The sequence below is a fragment of the Oreochromis niloticus genome, unplaced genomic scaffold (assembly GCF_001858045.2).
Source record: "Oreochromis niloticus isolate F11D_XX unplaced genomic scaffold, O_niloticus_UMD_NMBU tig00000235_pilon, whole genome shotgun sequence".
NCBI lineage: Eukaryota > Metazoa > Chordata > Actinopteri > Cichliformes > Cichlidae > Oreochromis > Oreochromis niloticus.
This window is the reverse complement of record NW_020327097.1, coordinates 747534-767437: the sequence shown is the minus strand read 5'-3', so window position 1 is coordinate 767437 and position 19904 is coordinate 747534. Positions and strand designations below refer to the sequence as shown.

The window sequence follows — 19904 nt, the reverse complement described above, 5'->3', positions numbered from 1 at the left end:
CTTTAAGATCAACCCCCTTCCAGATCACGCCCCCTCCTGTTATTTTAAAAAGAACACCGCCGTCCCATTCCTTCAAACCTTTTTTTAGCTCAAAAACCAGAAGTATGGCCTCTACAGCCCTGCGCCACACTGAGGAGGAGGAAAGTTCTGCGGCCGAGGGCACAATAGTACCCGACACGCCCGGTTACTATCGCCCCTTGGAGAAGCAGCAGCAGCAAGCCGATGAGCTTGACGGTTGGGCATCTTCTTTTTTCATCGATACCGTGAAAACCGCAGTGTATCATCTAGTCAACCTAGTAATCAACAGGTACCTCACTGACGAATGCAACGGCTGTAAGTCCGATCAACCCCGCCAGAGACAACACGAGTGTGTGCAAGTCTTGGAGGATGACTTTTACGCTGAAAATTATCACAGCATCAGAAAAAGGCTCCTCACCCCACGTTTCATTCCATCTATTCAACGGCTTCTGTTTGCTCGCAACATCAAAATGGACGACGTCAAAGTCCGCATGGTGGCGGAAACTCTCTTGCACGAACTGAAATCGGAAAGGAAAGTCTTTGACGCCATAGCCGAGGCATACACCAATCTGGTGGGGTTGGACATGGTGAAAATCAGACAGCTACGTTTGGTCGAAGAGTGTTACAAAGGAGCCTGCTAATTTTTCTCTGAAAGACTGATTTTTCTTTCTTAAAACGTATAACCTGCATTTTACCAAACAATGTATCCTACATTTAGTGCATTTTTAAAACATGTACCCACGTAATCGTTGATAAAATATGAAGTTACAATTCTTTTCTGTAAAAAAAGCATTTTTATTTTTGTATATAAATAAATGTTGATGTTGTGCGACGGGATTGTGTGCTTCAATTTTACTTATAATGTGCCAAATGACTACAACAGGCGGCTCAATGCCGTCCAGAGTAAGGATCTTGTTAGCCACAGTGTTTCTAAGATTTTTACGACCCATTACAATAACCTCAGTTTTATCTGAACTTAGAAGCAGAAAATTAAAGCTCACTATGTGTCTAAGACATCCCGACAGTTTAACCAATAAAAGTGGGTATCATATGCATAGCAGTGAAAATGTACGCTATGTCTTCTAAAGCATGTATAATGTAAACAGAACTGGTCTTTGCACAGAAGCCTGTGGAGCTACATAATTAACCTCAGTGTGTGAAGAGGCCTCTCCATTTAATAATAGCTGTAATAAAATGTTATGGTCAACGGTGTTAAACGCTACACTTCGGTCTAGCAGGGAAGATTTCCAACTTTTCAATATGAATGAAGGCTGAAAACTGATTAATGTCTGATGATCTTTTCTGTGCTTCTTCAAGTTTGTAACACCGAACATATTAAGGGATGATATAATAATAATAATGGATTTCATATAGCGCTTTTCAAGGCACCCAAATTGCTTTACAATGCCACTATTCATTCACTCTCACATTCACACAGTGGTGGAGGCAAGCTACTGTTGTAGCCACAGCCGCCCTGGGGCAGGCTGACAGAGGCGAGGCTGCCATATCGCACCATCGGCCCCTCTGGCCAACACCATATAAGGTTCACCATATAAGGTTCACAGGAAGAGTTGAATTAGACACACATTTACTATTTTTCTTTGTACTCTTTCTTTCTTGACATGTTTAATATGATTACTATCAGAGGAGAAAATGAACCTTGTGTAGTTTAAAACTTTTTATTTAATCAAACTGTAATGTTGTTGAACTCTGACGGCCGTGTCTTTTAATCTTGTCAACAAATCCTTAATCACCTAAATGTGCCATTTATCATCTTGTAAAATGTTCCCTCTGCTTCTGTTGCACATCTCCCCTGACACTCTCTGTTTCACCTGCCTTGCGCAGCTGGTCCAACCCCTGCATGCCTCCTTAAACTGGGGTGTTTAAATCTCTTTACCTCTGTTGTGAACTTTACACAAAGTTTGTGGTAACAAAATCAAACTGAGGAGGAGGATCTCGTTTGAAAAACACACACTCACGAGACAAAATAAAAACAGTCTGCTCAAAGCAAAAGCAGAGCCCTCACAGTTGGTAGTACAATACACTGTGACGACGTACGTATTAGATACCCTCAGTCCCAAAGCATAAATATGATAAAAATGGGATCACCGAGAATATCCTAAAAATGGCAATGAGGGGAGTGTTACAGTGAAAAAAGCAGCCAAATTTTCATCTGAAAATGTTGAATTTTAGTAAAAACAATGCTCTGTAGTTTGATACTGTCTTTACAGACAAATCGGATGTTTAAAGCCTTTGGACGCCCATTTGATGAAATGCACTCATTCTCTTTATCAGCTGGAAACATTAAAGCCGTAAAATGACTTTTTCGAACGGATAAAAACTATTGAACAAGCAGCAATGTTGAGCCTGTTCCAGAGTTTGAATGTACATGTGTTGAAGGTGTGGGTCTTGTTGAATTATTAAACATACTTTCTTTAATTTTCCGAGCCACAAAAACCAAAACTTTTAATTTTCATCCGCTTGAGTCTCATCCTCGGATAGCTCTACTTATCATTGCTGAGTCAGTTGTCTGATTGTGCTACTTTTTCAAGGAGCAGTGGATTATTGGTAAGGGTGACTTTATGTGTTTAGTTACTTAAGTGGAAGTACTGTGGAAAGTTTTACCTTACATACACAGATCTGACAGTACAGGATCTGAGGTAACTGTTTACAAAATGTTATAATCTATCCAAAGGTTCTTTGCAATTTTACATTGATAAACATTATCCTTAACATATTTGGCCCACATAAAGTACTATGGCCATCACACTTTCATTTAGAATTGTTTAAATAACTCTTGTCTTAAGTCATTCCGTCACACAGAAAATTAAAAAAAAAAACACATGGTTCACTTTTATATCACAAAATGTTAGAAATATAAGTCGTTCATAACAACCTGAAAGGCTGGGAGTTTAAAATGCAAACCAATGAACGCTGAAGTAGAAGACTATAATGTCACAGAGCACACGGTGTCTATTATTGTGTAGACATGTATAAATGAGAGCTTAATAAAGATGCTTAATTTCTTAAGAAATAAACAGGTGGAGTGATCTTTATCAAAAGTAGAAGTTACATCTGTGGCTAAACCATTGTCCCCAAAAACTTAAAAAATCTACTGTGTGTGAGGCTGTGTAAGTAAAGCTTGCCCTTCACACCCGCGTGTAACAAAGCATCTGTTGGGGGTTGTGGATTTGACACCTCAGCATTGTGAAAGTGGGGAAACATGTTTGTAGCTGAGCATAAGATTTCTACTTACAACTTAGAATCTCAGTTCTAAATGAAATTCAGATGTTTTTTGTTTTTTTAAGTGTGGCTAATGTATTATTTGACTTCTAAGGCACACACACACACACACACACACACACACACACACACACACACACACACACACGAGAACAACAACAACACAGAGAAGAAGAAGAGGGGGTAGTTTTACTATGCGTCATAAAAATGCAATCATGCATCTTCCAACTGTATCTTTCTGTTCTGGCTTTAGAATCATTGGTTGTTTACTGATCCGTACTTTGGGAGTCATACTGTTGTGATGCTGGGGGAGAAAAAGGTAAGGTTTGATAGACTAAACCATTACACACAAAACTTCAAAACCTAGAGAGTGAGTGAGTGAGCCTGCTAGCTGTGTGGTTCAGCAATAAACTTATCTACAAATGTGTTAGTAAAGAAACTGCAAACTATAAAAGGAATCTGAATTTAAATAGAACACTAGTATAAGGTGTCTATGGAACAAATCTCCTTCAACGTTCAAAATGACCAAAGTGAGGACTACAAGCGTTTCTCTCAGTTGGTTGTGTTTAGGGAAAAAGCAGCTAAATACACTGAGACTGCTCCACATTGTTAGCAAGTTAACTCTGGATGTCTGTAGGTTTGTCAAACTTGGAGTGAACAAAAGCAGAAAAAACAGTAAAAGATTCAGACGGTGAAAGTCTGGTTTATTTCATGAACACAATGAAACATTTTACAGTCCACTGAGCAAAGTAGCATACATGATAAATAGATACACATAACACGGACAGTGAGAAGTAAAACTCGTCGTCTTACCACATGTTATATTCTGTAAGCTTAAAACAAACCACAGAAATTAGAGTTTAGTGTTTTAAAGTCATCTATTAAAAACATGAGTCAACATTACTGAAGTGACACTTTAACGATGCTTCATATCACAGTGTTTATGATGATAAAAAATGTTCTCTCATTAGTAGATGTCTGCGCTGTCACTTGTCATGAAAATGTCCAGAGCCAGGGTTCAAGCTTTCTCTTCAATTACCAGTGATCATTAACAGGGCGCACAAAAGATTTGTTACATTATGCCCATAAACAACATGCTTTTATAGAAATCATTGTGACACAAAATATTTAGATTCTTGTTTCACAATTTGCATGAACTCAAAATCTTTAGAGTTTCATATTTATAAAGTATCGCAAATAATACAATAATACCATTGTATGAGCCACACTTCTTGTAAAAGTGATTGGAAACGCGTTTGAAAAAGCTCCTGCTGTGACCTTCCTTCTGTGAGGGCACGCTCACTCACACACACACACACACACACACGCACACTCACACACACACACACACACACAGAGAGAGAGAGAGGGGGAGATCATTAATACAAAGCATCGGAGTCGGTTTTGGATTTTCACTTGTTGTTGGCTTTAATATGAACAGTCACATAAAAATCATTCCAATTTTTTGCCTTTGCTTCAATTAGGATGTTTCTTAAAATCTACAACACCTTCCTTTTCGAAAAGTTTACTGACATAGTAAAGAAGTAGCTAGGGAACTCTGTAAGTATGAGCAACAATAGCTTAAGGACATTATGTCCAATAAAGAGAAATTCATCATCTGCAGTTCGTGAAAAAGCGCAATATTAAAAACAATTCAGTAGGCCCTCAGAGTGCGGATACAAACTGTTTTCAGCTGTAGAGGTAGAGGTACACTTTATGCACTTATCAAACATACAGTTTAGAGGCTTGCTAGAGTGCTTTGGTGCTTGGGCATCTTTTATTTAGCATGGTTGTACCATTGTGAATGTAGCTATATAAATAAATACACTCAAGAGTCTATCGTATGTTTGTCATGCAACTAAAAATTCGAAAATATATTTTTAAATCAGTAACTTTGCAATTTTAGAGGATTTGTTTTCGGACAACATATGTGTCACATTTTAAACAGGGTTTGAATAATCAGCCCTGACATACAGACATACAGACATTTATGCGCTGGGTATAACAGACATGCTTACCGTGTGAAAGGCCCCCCGATGTCTTGGAGCAGAGAAACACGCTGTATTGTTGCTTTTCTCTGTTGTATAAGCAGCGCCCGTAGGTCAGAAACGCCGTGTGCGGGTAGCAAAGTCGGCTCCAACGCACATCCAGGCATCCGTGTGAAAGAAAGGTGTCGCTGCAGCTAGGCTGTCAGGATAGTCAGACTTTTATTTATATTTGCATTCTGGTGCATTAAACTAACAGCCTCTGTGTCCCGCTTGGATCATCATTCCGAAAATTCAGATATTTAAATAAAATGGTGAATTGGCTAGTGATGAGGAGCCACTTAGATCCGTAAAATGAGGTTTGATTAAATTAAACTCTTATGAACAGCTATGAATTCTACCTCTCTGCTGATGTGTTCCAAACAAACAAACGATGTTTTCTACATATCCAAACTGTGTGCTAACTACCTCGCACCGCTGTGTCTGGGATCCGAAAAAATAAAAAGTTAAAACGATATACCTTGCGGCAGTTGTGAAGTGCTGAGGAAAATACTGTGTGTCTGATGGGGTGTTTTTATATAGGTGGGGTTTGTTTCAGCTGGCCTCTGAGATGCAGAGATAAAGGTGTAAACAAAAAGGTGATGCCTGTTTGGAGGATGGTCAGTAGAAAGTGTAATGGCATGATAAAAGGTATGGTGGCTCCGATGGACCTCTGACATAAGATAAAGGAGACTATTTGTATTGAAAACTATGGCAGTACAATTGAGATGCTCTTGATAAGGATGACCTCTTCTGCTGCCTGTAGGGGGTCTAACTGTAACCCCCCTCTGTCTAGCTGTTGCAGAATTAAGAATCCCTGTTTATTTCTAAAGGAATGCCTGCTGTTTGTGGTATTCTGTTTGAAACTATTACACCCCTGTGTGTGTTTCAGAGCCCTAAAGAAAAAGAAAAATACCCCTAAAACTAGTTAAATTAAATCATCTATGTCTAAATAACAGAACTCTGAGACCTATACAATCCTTTAAAAAAGAGTTTAATTAAAACACATAATGGTTTCATTAAATAAAACGCTATTAAACACATGTAAACACATATGACCTCTGAACTCACAAGTCCGTTCACGCGCAAAGTCCGTTCGCGCGCACACATGGACGCGGAGGGGGATGCGGTGGGGGGGGGGGGGGGGGGGGGGGCAAAAAAGCTACAGGTATATTACTACTACAGTCGATGGGACTGGAACACAATTCAGCAGGATTGCAGAACACACCATGACTGAACTGAGATCATCACAACATATAGTGTGATGGAAATTCAGTTTCCAGTAGCACAGCACCGACAGAAGTTGCATGTTACAGATACACTAAGGGAAATGAGAGTAAGGATATAAGCACACAGCCCCACTCCACTGACGACCTGCTGTTGGCCAACACCCTCAACGACTCTTACTGCTGGTTTGATGAGACATCAAGCAGCCTTGACACCTCCACCTTCCCCAACAATAGAGACACTTTGGTCCATCATCCCCCCACCTCCCCACTCCCACCAGCACAGAGCCATCACCACCATCAAAGACTTCACCCACAGGAACCTCCTCCTCACTCCACAGCTATGAGGATTTCACACCACCTTCTCCCACTACAACCCTTCATATTCATGAAGCAGATGTGAGGACGCAGTTTGACCCTTTAGACCTACTAAAGAACCCAGTCCGCCTGAGCTTATCTTTATATTTTTACATGTTGTAGTGCCATTTCTGGGAGTATTTTAAGTTGCTATACATCAATACAACCATTATATCCCAAATTTTAATCATATGTATGCACTAAGTCATCAGTAACTACATAAATTGCAATAGTGGTATTTTTACACAAATTTCTAGTTAAAGTAATTTCAGAGGTTCATCCCTGAAAATTGTAAATGTAAAAAAGTTGCATAAAACAGTTTCCAAATTAATTTTGAGTGTCTTCATAGTTTTATTTTTGAGATACACCAATTTGTATATACTGCAGCCACCAACTTTGAAATTCTCATCTACATGACTTATTTAAACATTCTCCTCTTGAATGCAAAATTCTTAAAAACATCTTTTATCCTTTAAGAGTAAATAAATCTGAAAGCTGTTCCATCCTAAAAGAGTACAACAATGTGTAGTTTATGATGTTGTAAAGGTTTCAGCATCTTTTTGAATTTGTCACATGTGTGGAAAGGTATGAGTGAGCCTTTGTATCATACTGTGAGTGATGCTCGTCAGCACACAAACCCAGAGTTTCTCTACAGGAACACAGAGAGAGTTATTCCCTGTACTGTAAGGACACACTCAGCATTGTGCAGTAAATCCAGATCATCCCAGTTAAATGATTACATGGATGTGAGTGTGGTCGTCAGAGCAGCACTGATCAGTGTCAGGTTATAATGACCAAGGTGTACACAAACACTAACTTTGAGTGTGTGCAGTGAGACTTCAGTCAAAGCATTTAACTGAGGTGTGAAAAATAAGCTGAACTCTACAGCTTGTTGTGGTCCCCTGTGGCTTGACAGCCTTCCAGCTGTTCTCCAGCATTTTCATTTACAGTCATAAAATATCTCCACATGTTGCTCCTCTTTCTCTCTCTCTGCAGTCCAAATGCGTCTTCTGAGCGCATCTGAGTCACGTGACGGCACAGTAACAAATCCCAGCAGGGCAGGAAGAAGGGGGCGGAGCAAAGTGCGTCTGCCGCATAAGAAGAGGTGTTCACACAGACAGAGCTGCTTTTTCATCCACAGCGAGTAAATAGTGAACCTCCAGGAGAGAAACAAACTAAAGTATCGATCATATACCACTACCAACGTTTGGATCGATATCTGCATCGATCTGCACACCCTTGTCTCCTGGATCGTAGCTGAGATCAGCGTGAACCACGTGGGTCTCTGCTCCCTGACCTGTTTCCTGTGTTTGGAAAGAGTTCCAGCTTCATCACGGAGTTTCTCTCGGTTTGTGGGCTCATCTAAAGGTAAGCACCGAGCTAACTTCAACACTAGATTTACTAACCCTGCGCAAATTTGCAGAAATCCCTTGAACCCAACACCTACTAGAATTACTGACTTTTTTATTTTCTGGTGCAAGTCCCGAGGTGTTAATCACCCCTGCTGAGATTTGTACAGGTCATATGCTCGATTCACATCCTGCTTTTGTTGTGCAAACCACCCATTGTCTTTGAGGCCTGGCACATTTGCTTTTGCACACACATACAAACGCTGCAAATCTGTGTTTGTTTGACAGTGTAAGACAAAAGCAGCACGGCTGCATTTCACACTGTCCCGATCCTTTTATTTGAGTTCGAGAAGAAACAACCAACACTCCAGAGAAGTCCAGTCAAACAATGATTTATTGATTACATGTACGCGGGAGACGTCTGCAGCATCACTCACTTACAGAGATCTCAACTAGGGAGCACACATCACACTACTTTTGTATATTAATATTGTGGGTGGCTGTAGCTCAGGTGGCAGAGCAGGTCAGCCACTAATCAGAAGGTCGGTGGTTCGATCACAGGCTTCCTCCTGGCTGCATACCAAATATCCTTGGGCAAGATACTAACCCCATGTTTGCCTACTGGTGGCGGTCGGAGGGCCCAGTGTCCGGCAGCCTCGACTCTGTCAGTGCACCCCAGGGCAGGTGTGGCTACAATGTAGCTTGCCATTGCCAGTGTGTGAATGTGTGCGTGAATGGGTGAATGACTGAATGTAGTGTAAAGCGCTTTGGGGTCCTTAGGGACTGAGTAAAGCGCTATACAAATGCAGGCCATTTACCATTTTTAAAGTCCAGCCTCACAATACGTAAGCAGATATCATAATATGCTTCAGTTACTTGACTTCTATAACACTTAAAAAACGTCCTCAGCGTCTCACACTCTGTGTTTCCTGCTGTTTTTTCTCCTCGTACACGTCTCTGAAACATCCAGAGTACATTCTGTGCTAATCTCACTGAGCAGGCGTACAGGCACAGCCAAATGTCTCTAATCTTTGCCCTAGAAACAAGTCTAATATTTATCTGTGTCTGTAAGCGTGTTTGCATTGACACTCAAAAGACTGAATGCCAACTCTCATGAGCACATTTGCAATGTGTGTATGAAAATGAGTATAAATACTTATTTAATAAAAGCTCACAAAATACCACTAATAGAAGGCCGGTTAGAATAATGTATTTCCCACAAATCACTGCCTCTGTTTGTATCTCTGTCACTGCAGGACCAACGTGGATCGAGAAGTCAGCGCTCTCAGGAGGCCGACAATTTTGTTGAAGAAAGAAGTGGAAGAAAAAAATACAACCGTGACGAGTTTGGGAAAGATTTTACTGTGAAAGCTTCCCTAAAAATGCATCAGGTCATCCACACCGGAGAGAGACCATTCAGCTGTGGAGACTGTGGAAAGTCTTTTACCAGGTCTGGAAGCTTAAAAAGACACCAACTAATCCACACTGGAGAGAGACCGTTCAGCTGTGACGAGTGTGGAAAGTCTTTTACGCAGTCTGGAAATTTAAAAACACACAAACTCATCCACAGTGGAGAGAGACCGTTCAGCTGTGACGAGTGTGGAAAGTCTTTTACTGAGTCTGGAAGCTTAAAAAAAACACAAACTCATCCACACTGGAGAGAGACCGTTCAGCTGTGGAGACTGTGGAAAGTCTTTTATCCACTCTGGAAGCTTAAAAGAACACCAATTAATCCACACTGGAGAGAGACCGTACAGCTGTGACGAGTGTGGAAAGTCTTTTACCACGTCTGGAAACTTAAAAAGACACCAACTCATCCACACTGGAGAGAGACCGTTCAGCTGTGGAGACTGTGGAAAGTCTTTTACCACGTCTGGACACTTAAAATCACACCAACTCCTCCACAGTGGAGTTAAAGCGTACACCTGTGATCAGTGTGGCAGAGCTTTTACTCACAGTTACAGCTTACAGAGTCATCTAGTTACCCACTCTGGAATTAAGGCATACAGCTGTGACATTTGTGGAAAAACTTTCAGCCTGATAGGGAGCTGAAATACACACCTACGCATTCACACCAGACATGATGTGTACAGCTGTGATCAGTGTGGTAAACAGTTTACTACAAACACAGAGTTACGACGTCACATGTTTACCCACACTGAGGAACGACCTTATAAATGTGACCTGTGTGAGAAGACTTTTAAATCTCCACGTTACCTGAAAGCACACCAACAGATCCACACCAGAAAGACTCTACAAGTGCAGTTACTGTGAGGTATGTATTTATATTTTTATCTTGTCAGCCCGACTGTTTGAAACAACTCTGCTCATCAAAGTGTGTTAGCATGTTAGCAATTCTACTGCATGGAAAGGCAGCTCTGAATGATTATTCAGACTCTAATCACAGGTTTTTAGGGATAGTGTTTGAGAATTGTGTTATTGTGGCATTAAACTAGTATTACTTTAATGTTTTTACTCTTATCGTTTTTATAGCACATTAAATTGAGCTGAGTGTGATAATGTAAACAGTAAAATGTAATTGGACTTTGGCAGAGATGCTCTTTATTTCAGGTGACGTTCAGGATAAAAATGTTGAAGGACTGACTTACACTGTCTTTGTGTTTTTGTTTAGAAGCAGAGCGACACAGATGGATCAAGTTCTCAACCCTGTCATCGCTGTGGGAAAGACTTTTGTTGTGACCTTTGTGGAAAAACTTTAGGTCATTGAAGGACTCTGAAAATACATCAACGTAGACACACTGGAGACAAAATGAACTACTGTAAAGAATGCGGGAGAGGCTTCACCACTTCAAAGGACTTCAAACAATATGAACTCCTTCACAGTGGCGTTAAAAAGCATGTCTGCGATCAGTGTGGGTCATCCTTCATCAGTGCACGTCAGCTTGAAAAGCATAAACGAGTCCACACATGAGAGAAACCATACAAGTGCAGACACTGTGACAAAACCTTTTCACAATCATGTGATCGTACTGAGCATGAACGCAGACACATGAAAGAGAACTTCATCACGGCGCCCCCCATGTGCGGCAGCCTGTTACAGCAGCTCTGCTCGTTCTGAGTTTCTTTCTTTCTTATCTTTTTCTTCTCGTAATTTTTTATAACTAACGTATTAGTAATTAGATAACAAATTTCCCACGTGTGGGACTAGTAAAGGTTATGTTATCTTATCTGTGAAAGAGTTTGAGTAATCTCAGTTCATACTCCACTCAGAAACGATTCCATGTTACAAATAAACTGTTACGTCTTGATTCCTGCTTTTACGTTAATCTTGTAAACAGTACATTTGCATAACGACTGAAACCGGCCCAATGAATGAACAATGGGCTGTGAGGTCAATTTCTTCATCATTAATATGCAAATTCTTATGAGCATTGATCAACAACCACTGGTCAATGGCCATGAGTACCATTCACAGAGTAAAAATTTGCATAATGATTATGAAGTTTACTGTTACCAATGTTCAAAAACTAGGGATGCACCGATACCGATACTGGTATCGGGTATCGGGGCCGATACTGTAAAATGTGTGCGTACTCGTACTCGTAAAAGTTAACCGATACCATGAACCGATACTAATGTAGCCCGGATGGGAATACTCATAATTCCCATGGACTTAAACGCCACGGTAACATAAGGTGTTCACAGTTGATGTTATGTGATGTAACTCTACCCTAAATGTAATTTGCCCTGTAATATGTCACAAGGTAAATACAGGTAATTAGACCAATCAAACTGTTATGTTAATCATAAAAGTATTATTTTATGGTATGTAACTCTGAAGGGAGTTAAAATATTTTTCAGAGTTCTAATTTTCTGGAGGCCCGTGAAGGTAGCATAAAACGGGACCTGTGTATCTGTTGCAATGGAGGAGGAGAAGAGAACGGCATGGAGAGATGCACAAGGTTAGCTGAACCAAAGTGAGAGACTCGGCTAGTTTTACTGAGGTTAACCAGCACAAAAGAGTGTGTGACTAGAAAGCTGACCGTGTGAGAGCTTCACAACAGAGTGTGGGTGAAGTGACTTTTTGTTTCAATGGTCGCACCACCGTGGAAAACTGTGTTTCCAGCTACGACCGCCGAGGCTAAAGGCTAGCCCGGACTGCTTGGCTTCGCCAAGGAAGCAGCCGCTATGGACTGTCGGAGAGCTGGACAGTGACTGGCTAACGTGCTGTAGCAGAGACAGCATCGGGTCCGCAGGGAGTGGATTTAGTGTGGGACTGGTGAACGGCGATCTACCGGGCAACGGAACTGTAAGTCAGAATTTTGTGCTCTTACTGGGGAGAAGAGGATTTTTCTCCATCGTCCTGCGTGAGCAGCAAACAGGCCTGCAACAAGTGTGTATGTGAGTGTGTGTGGGGCCCATGTGTGAATATTGTGTGTTAAGTGGATTTATATAACGTGTTTTGGAGTGTATATTAGTGAGTCACTTACCAAAAGGTGATAATATAAGTTGGGTTGTTTAATATAATTTGAAAGGGAATTATGTCATTTATACAGTGTATTTCATTTGGTTAAGGAATTGGAATATCATTTGAGTTTAAAAAAGGGATGTGTTGTACAGTATTTGTCTCTGCCCTTACGTTCAGTAAACGTTTCGTTTGTGTTAAAGAGTTGTCTGGGGTCGTTTCTTTACTGCTGGTTAAGTTTAACTTGTGTGTGGTAGAAGTATCGGTTTTTGTACTCGGTATCGGCAAGTACTCAGATCCAAGTATCGGTATCGGATCGGTTTGAAAAAATTGGTATCGTTGCATCCCTATCAAAAACATTTACTAAATTATCTTCTCTGTGCAAACATCAGCGTGATGCAGGACTGAAATCATTGCCATCTCTGGATCACAGTGAATCTGCAGAGACAGAAAGATCCTCTTCTGGTTTCAGGGTCAGACTTAAACCCTTGAGATCAGGCTCCACAGAGTTCAGGTGGAGTCTTCTGTAAAGATCTGATGAGGCACCTATGAATGAAAATGTGCCTCTTGTTACATTTTAAGCTTTCTAAACTGTTCTACTGTAGTGTTTGTGTTGAGTGGTTCGCTTTGTTCCAGCAGTTTGATTAAGAAATCTGTTTCCTGTTATATTTTTATTGAATGCATTGATCCATGTGTTCTGCAGTTTTTTTCCAGCTTGTTTGTGTAATGAAATCCTGCAACAATTAAACCAAAATTTTATATGTTAAATAAAGAAATGGTTTACTGACAAAGAGTTTGAGCCGTGCTGTCATTTCCTGTATATCAGAGCAACACCTGAAGTGACCAGTGTTTAAAGTCAGAGTCAAATTTTGTGTCAGCATGACCTTGTGAAAACTGCTTGGCGATGCTTCACTATGTTATCTGCTAACTGTTAGGGTGTAGAAGGACGAAACTCCCAGGGTGACCAGTGGCAGGAGCTTCCTGATGCAGAGAGTTGAGTGTGGGGGATATAAAAGAGAAGCTGAGGCATCCCAAGGTTAAAGCTGGCATAACTGAACTTTAATGTTTGATGTGTGTTTTGGCTCTCCTGCGCGCAGTAATTAATAGCTTGAACACAGCAGAGCTTGATATAAAGACCTGGGTGACAACTAACTGTATGCTGCTCATTATACTTGGCCCTAAAATACCTAGAAATATGGTATCTAACCAGATACTTGCTCTGGATGGCATTACCTTGGCCTCCAGTAACACCTTGGAGTAATATTTGACCAGGACATTAAACAAATATTTATGGCTGTGTGATGAACCAAGTTGAAAAAGCAGAAGGAGTCACAAGAATTATTAGAAAATCAGAGTTTTCATTCATTTAACCCAAATATTATATTTACAAAAGTAATTAATGTTAAGCTCATAGAAAATGTCAAAGAAACAAAACTGAACTCAGGCAAAGAACTGCAAACTTAACAAACCAAATGAGTGCACAAAGAAATATAACTGACCTAAACAAACATAACTGACCTAAACATGAAATGGCACAGAAGGGTAAATATATTGTCTGATCAGACCACTATGACACACGAGGAGTTTTTCCTTTCCAGTCACCTTTCTCACTCACTATGTGTTAACAGACCTCTCTGCATTGAATCATATCTGTTATTAATCTCTGTCTCTCTTCCACAGCATGTCTTTATCCTGTTTTCCTTCTCTCACCCCAACCGGTCGCAGCAGATGGCCCCGCCCCTCCCTGAGCCTGGTTCTGCTGGAGGTTTCTTCCTGTTAAAAGGGAGTTTTTCCTTCCCACTGTCGCCAAAGTGCTTGCTCATAGGGGGTCATATGATTGTTGGGTTTTTCTCTGTATCTATTATTGTACGATCTACTGTACAATATAAAGTGCCTTGAGGTGACTGCTGTTGTGATTTGGCGCTATATAAATAAAATTGAATTGAATTGAAATGAAATTTAAAATGGGTGGACAGGCTGCACTCTCCCATAGACCTGTCACAGCACTGACAGCCTAGAACAGCATCATTGAAGTCTTTGTTTCTCTCCCAGAGTTATGAATCAATCCTCAAAAACTAGTCCCTTATTTCCTGAGTGGGGCAAAACTAGCATAAGCCAGAGAATAAGCAGCAGTGAAAATATCTGCACTGACAACGTGCCAATAAACTACAGTCATACCACATGTAGGAGGACCTGCAGTCACTGTGTTTAAAGTGGACATGAAACAGGACCTGTATTAGGTTTTATTTGAGATGTTCACATGATGCGATCATCACTCTTTTATGCAATATTAAGGTGTGATTTAACCACAAGTCTCTCCTTTTCCCAGCCCAACAGTTTACAACATAACAGGCCCGTGTGCAATCAACCCACCTTTGTCTACAACATGTCTCAAAGCCTCTGTTTGCTGCCCTGTAATCTTTGTGCCCCACAGCTTTTAACTGAACTCTGCTTGGATTTTGCCTTTTTGCTTTTTTTCCACCTCCTGACTTCTGTATTCCTTCCCTGATCTGAAAGACAAAATCAGATTCATCTAAAACTCAACACTTCAACACCGACCTGCTGGATGATTCACTAACAGCCACTCTCTTCTCTGGCCCTTCGTTACACCTTTCCAAGGTCCCCAGATCTTATGGGGAATATAAAACATCACCACTGCTGATTAAGTGTATTTCTAATTAGTTAGTTTCTAATTAGTTGAGTTAGTTTCTTAGCACGTCACTACAGCCCCCTCAGACTGTGTTTTCTGCCGTCTAAAGATAATATTGATAGTGTGTGGATTTACAGAGCTGGAGACTTTCTTTTTGCTGAGGTCATTAATCATGTCAAACCGCAGACACGCTGACAGACTGAGAAGACCGCTCGTGAAAACGACCAATCTGCGGATCCACACACGATGAACACACAGAGTGGAGTCTGTAAACAAATCTAACAGTTAACCTGCAACACAGGGTCACGTGCCTCCCTCAGTTGGGAACTCTCCTAAAATAAAGTACTGGAACGCACCACGCGCTTTATGGCAACTTGGCTCCGCCCCCACACGTTAGTAGTGTCACGTAGTGTCGGTCGTGGGTTTTGTCACACCAGCCCTCATACTTTCACAAACACAGTCGCTCTGTGTGAATCAAACCGCGGGTTCACAGTGTGCATTCAAACAGCGCTCAGAGTCAGTGTGTTCATGAGGAGCAGGAACAGCAGAAACAGCGTCATCCTCCTGTAAACACGCAGAAAACCGGACGAACGTCCCATTAAATTAAATGTGCCAAACTTTGAAATGTTAAATGAGTCATTCCACCGAATGGGTGCCATTTTCATCCCCTGGAAATTATATTTATAAATTCTGATGAAGGTTAACTGTAAAACACATTTTCTTATTAAGCAAAATGTCACACATATTGATCTGATTGAAAATTTAAGATATATGTTGTGAAGGAATAATATAAGAACTGCCTTGAATACTGAAAAAAAACAGTATTTGTCACCTGTCCTCATTACATCTTAAAATGAAACATATTGAATACAATCCTAAAGAAATGTTGGGGTTTTGTGCATTTTGTGGTGACTGCATTTCCGCTCTATGCATTGCATAAATCTTTGAGTCTTGAATCTTGAATATTTCCATAGAAACCTATAATAATTTTGTTAAATATACACTTTAGTCATGTCCCTGGGTTTTCACCCAGTCCTGTTACCCTAACATATTATCCCGTGTAAAAAATGTGGAACATTGCAGAAGTCACATGCACAACAGGAAGTTGCATAAGGTGAATCTTTTAAAAGCCATGCAAAGACCAAAAGTACGTTTTCTCATTTATTTGATATTTTAACTATGGCTGAATATCAACATACAGCCCCATTACCTTAATTATATCTGAGTTGTTATTTGATTATTTTAAAAATCAAATGTTGGGGAAAATCATTAGATTGTGCTCACTGTCCTCATACTAGCAAGGATGCCATGTGGCTATATTGCAAACTGTATGCTAAAAACTCACTCCTATTACTTTCAGTCCTGTTACTCATATAAAGAGTAGACTGAGTACCAGTTACAGGAGTGAGTAGAGTCAATGGATTAAATGATTTATTAATGTGAATATTTGTTGATTTTACTCTATTTACCTGATTTTTAAGTTGTACAGTTGAAATTACTCGAGTTGTTGAGATTTATGTTCAGTTTCGTGATATAAATAAATACTGATATGAAGTCAATGCAAAGGTGGAGAAAGACACAGCATAATATCAAGGAAAGAAAAGAAACTGAACTGCACCTTGTTACCCCTCGAGACTTATTGGGACACATATATGTGCAAAATGCATGAGAATCTGGGTTGTTGTGCAGAAGCTTCACCACTTGAAAGTGATGACTGTCGATCTGGATGATCTTGTGAAAGCCATCACACAGAAAACAAACTGCATGTACGGAGAATGTTCTGAGTGCAAGGATCTCTCTTCCCAGTCTCCATCCAGTACAATGCTTGATAATACTCTTTCATTCCAGTCTCACATTAATTACATAACCCGGTCTGCTTACTTCCATTTACGTAATATTAACCGACTCCGTCCCTTCCTTACCCCTCATGCTGCTGCCATCCTTGTTCATAGTCTTATTACATCCCGTATTGATTACTGTAATTCCCTCCTATTTGGTCTCCCTAAAAGGTCCCTTCATAAACTCCAACTTCTTCAAAATTCTGCAGCTCGGATCATAACCCGTACTCCGTTAAGTTTTAAAAACTATATAAAAAAATATTATTTCATGTTGGAGATGGCACCCATTCGGTGCAATGACCCCTATAAAAGAAATAAAAGTTGAAAGCTGAAGTTAGTCTTTGTCCTTGCCAGGTCATTTGTCTCTGTCCTCTGTCATTTCCTTGTGTCTTTTATTATCCCTGTGCACTGTTGGATTCCTGATTTGTTCATTTGCTTAGATTCAGTGACTGTGGAAACTTTATATCCCTCATTTATAATTATCAGACTTTACATTGTATAAATAACATATTTATTGCAGATTAACTGTTAAGAATAGGGAACATATAACTGGATGAAATTCACAGTAAGTGCAGTTGTTTGCATTTTTTTTTCATTCTTTTCTTCAAACCAGCGTGGCACAGTACAGACATCTTCATGTTTACTATGAAAACACACACAGACCTGGGGACAGCCAATGGAGAGGAAGCAGGCAAGGGGGTAGGAAGGATGTTAGGAAATAAATTAGGACAAATAAAACAGAATAAATAAATACAAATACACTCACACACAGGAACAGCCAGTTGTCTGTACCAAAGATCAAACTCTATTGCCCTGATCTCTGACATGATTAAGTTTGAAACCTTTAACTGTGTTTTTATCTTTTGTTTTTTGTTTGTTTCTAAATCAGGAGTCTAAAATGTACAGTGTCTAAAATGCAAAGCCTGATCCTCACATTGTTTTATACTAATAATATTTCATCTATATCATAGATATATATATCTCAGTGCATCTGCCCAGATAGCAGCAACACCGAGCCCAAAAGTATGATAGGGTACTGTAATGGAACAGCAAACAGGGTCTTTATTGGATTCCACTTGCACAGCAGGATGAATCCAGAAGACACAAGGATGACAGATTCAGGCCAGACCAGGCCTGCAACTGATCCAGATATCTAACTCTTACTATTAACAGTAAAACATATTTGCTGTCAGAGAGCCATTGGTGAAGGCTGATGTTACTTAAATCTACCAATTGTTGTACTGGGGAAGGACCAAAGCTCCATACAAACTAAAGAAGAACTTTATACAATACAAAATGAAGCTCAACATTGCAAAAATGACATTATAAAAATAAAAGAAAAACAGTTAAACAACTCCTTGGTGGCAGAGCCCCTGGTGTTGATGAGGTCCGCCCCGAGTTGCTGAAGGCTCTGGATGTTGTAGGGCTGTCCTGGTTGACACGCCTCTACAATGTTGCGTGGAGATCAGGGGCAGTACCCCTGGACTGGCAGACCGGGGTGGTGGTCCCCATCTTTAAGAAGGGAGACCGGAGGGTGTGTTCCAACTACAGGGGGATCACACTCCTCAGCCTCCCTGGGAAAGTCTATGCCAGGGTGCTGGAAAGGAGAGTTCGTCCGTTAGTTGAACCTCGGATACAGGAGGAACAATGCGGTTTTCGTCCTGGTCGCGGAACACTGGACCAGCTCTTTATCCTCTCAAGGATACTTGAGGGTGCATGGGAGTTTGCCCAACCAGTCTACATGTGTTTTGTGGACTTGGAGAAGGCATTCGACTGTGTCCCTCGAGGTGTCCTGTGGGAGGTGTTGCGGGAGTATGGGGTGTCTGGCCCACTGCTATGGGCCATTCGATCCCTATACAACCGTTGCAAGAGTTTGGTTCGCATTGCCGGCAATAAGTCGCACTCGTTTCCGGTGGGTGATGGGCTCCGCCAGGGCTGCCCTTTGTCACCGGTTCTGTTCATAATTTTTATGGACAGGATTTCTAGGCGCAGCCAAGTGGCGGAGGGCCTTCACTTCGGTGGCCTCAGAATCTCATCTCTGCTTTTTGCGGATGATGTGGTTCTGTTGGCTTCATCAGGTGAAGGCCTCCAGCTCGCACTGGAGCGGTTCGTAGCCGAGTGTGAAGCAGCGGGAATGAGGATCAGCACCTCCAAATCTGAGGCCATGGTTCTCAGCCGGAAAAGGGTGGAGTGCCCACTCCGGGTCGGGGATGAGTTCCTGCCCCAAGTGGAGGAGTTTAAGTATCTCGGGGTCTTGTTCGCGAGTGATGGGAGAAGGGAGCCGGAGATCGACAGACGGATTGGTGCTGCGGTTTGGAGTTGATCCGAAAGTAATGGTTTTGTACTACCAGGCTGCACTGGACAGCATAGTAAGGTACGGCATATCATTGTGGTATGGCAGGCAAAATCTAATCTGCTGCATGTGGTGTGGTCTACCATGAAGGTGATGGGGAGGACTGGAGACCTCTCAGGGACAGAGGGCTGTGTTAGACTGTCATAGACAGAAGATGAAGTGTCTCAAAACACTTTAAAATTACATTTGTTACAATACAACTTTATTTATAGAGCACAGTTAAAAAACAACAGTATACCAAAGTGCTTAACAAAAAAAAGCAGAAAATAGAACATAAATATTGCAAGACCAAAACAAAGTACAAAATATGCTAACAGGTCGATGTCACTAATACACAGAAATAGCAATGAAATGCACATCAAATAAAAACATGGTAAAAGCACAAAAGCATAAAAGAAATGTATAAAAGAGAAACAGAAT

General features: G+C 40.9%; 2 long non-coding RNA genes across 2 annotated transcripts; both read left to right on the top strand.

Annotated features, from left to right (window-relative positions):
• The first annotated feature begins 6475 nt into the window (after positions 1 to 6475).
• On the top strand, positions 6476 to 9688 carry LOC109195610 (uncharacterized). Its single transcript, XR_002057162.2, has 3 exons — positions 6476 to 6910; positions 7865 to 8236; positions 9474 to 9688. It is a non-coding gene; the product is annotated as an uncharacterized LOC109195610 (long non-coding RNA).
• A 531-nt stretch (positions 9689 to 10219) lies between these two features.
• LOC109195598 (uncharacterized) lies at positions 10220 to 11705 on the top strand. Its single transcript, XR_002057147.2, has 2 exons — positions 10220 to 10492; positions 10850 to 11705. It is a non-coding gene; the product is annotated as an uncharacterized LOC109195598 (long non-coding RNA).
• Positions 11706 to 19904: the final 8199 nt, after the last annotated feature.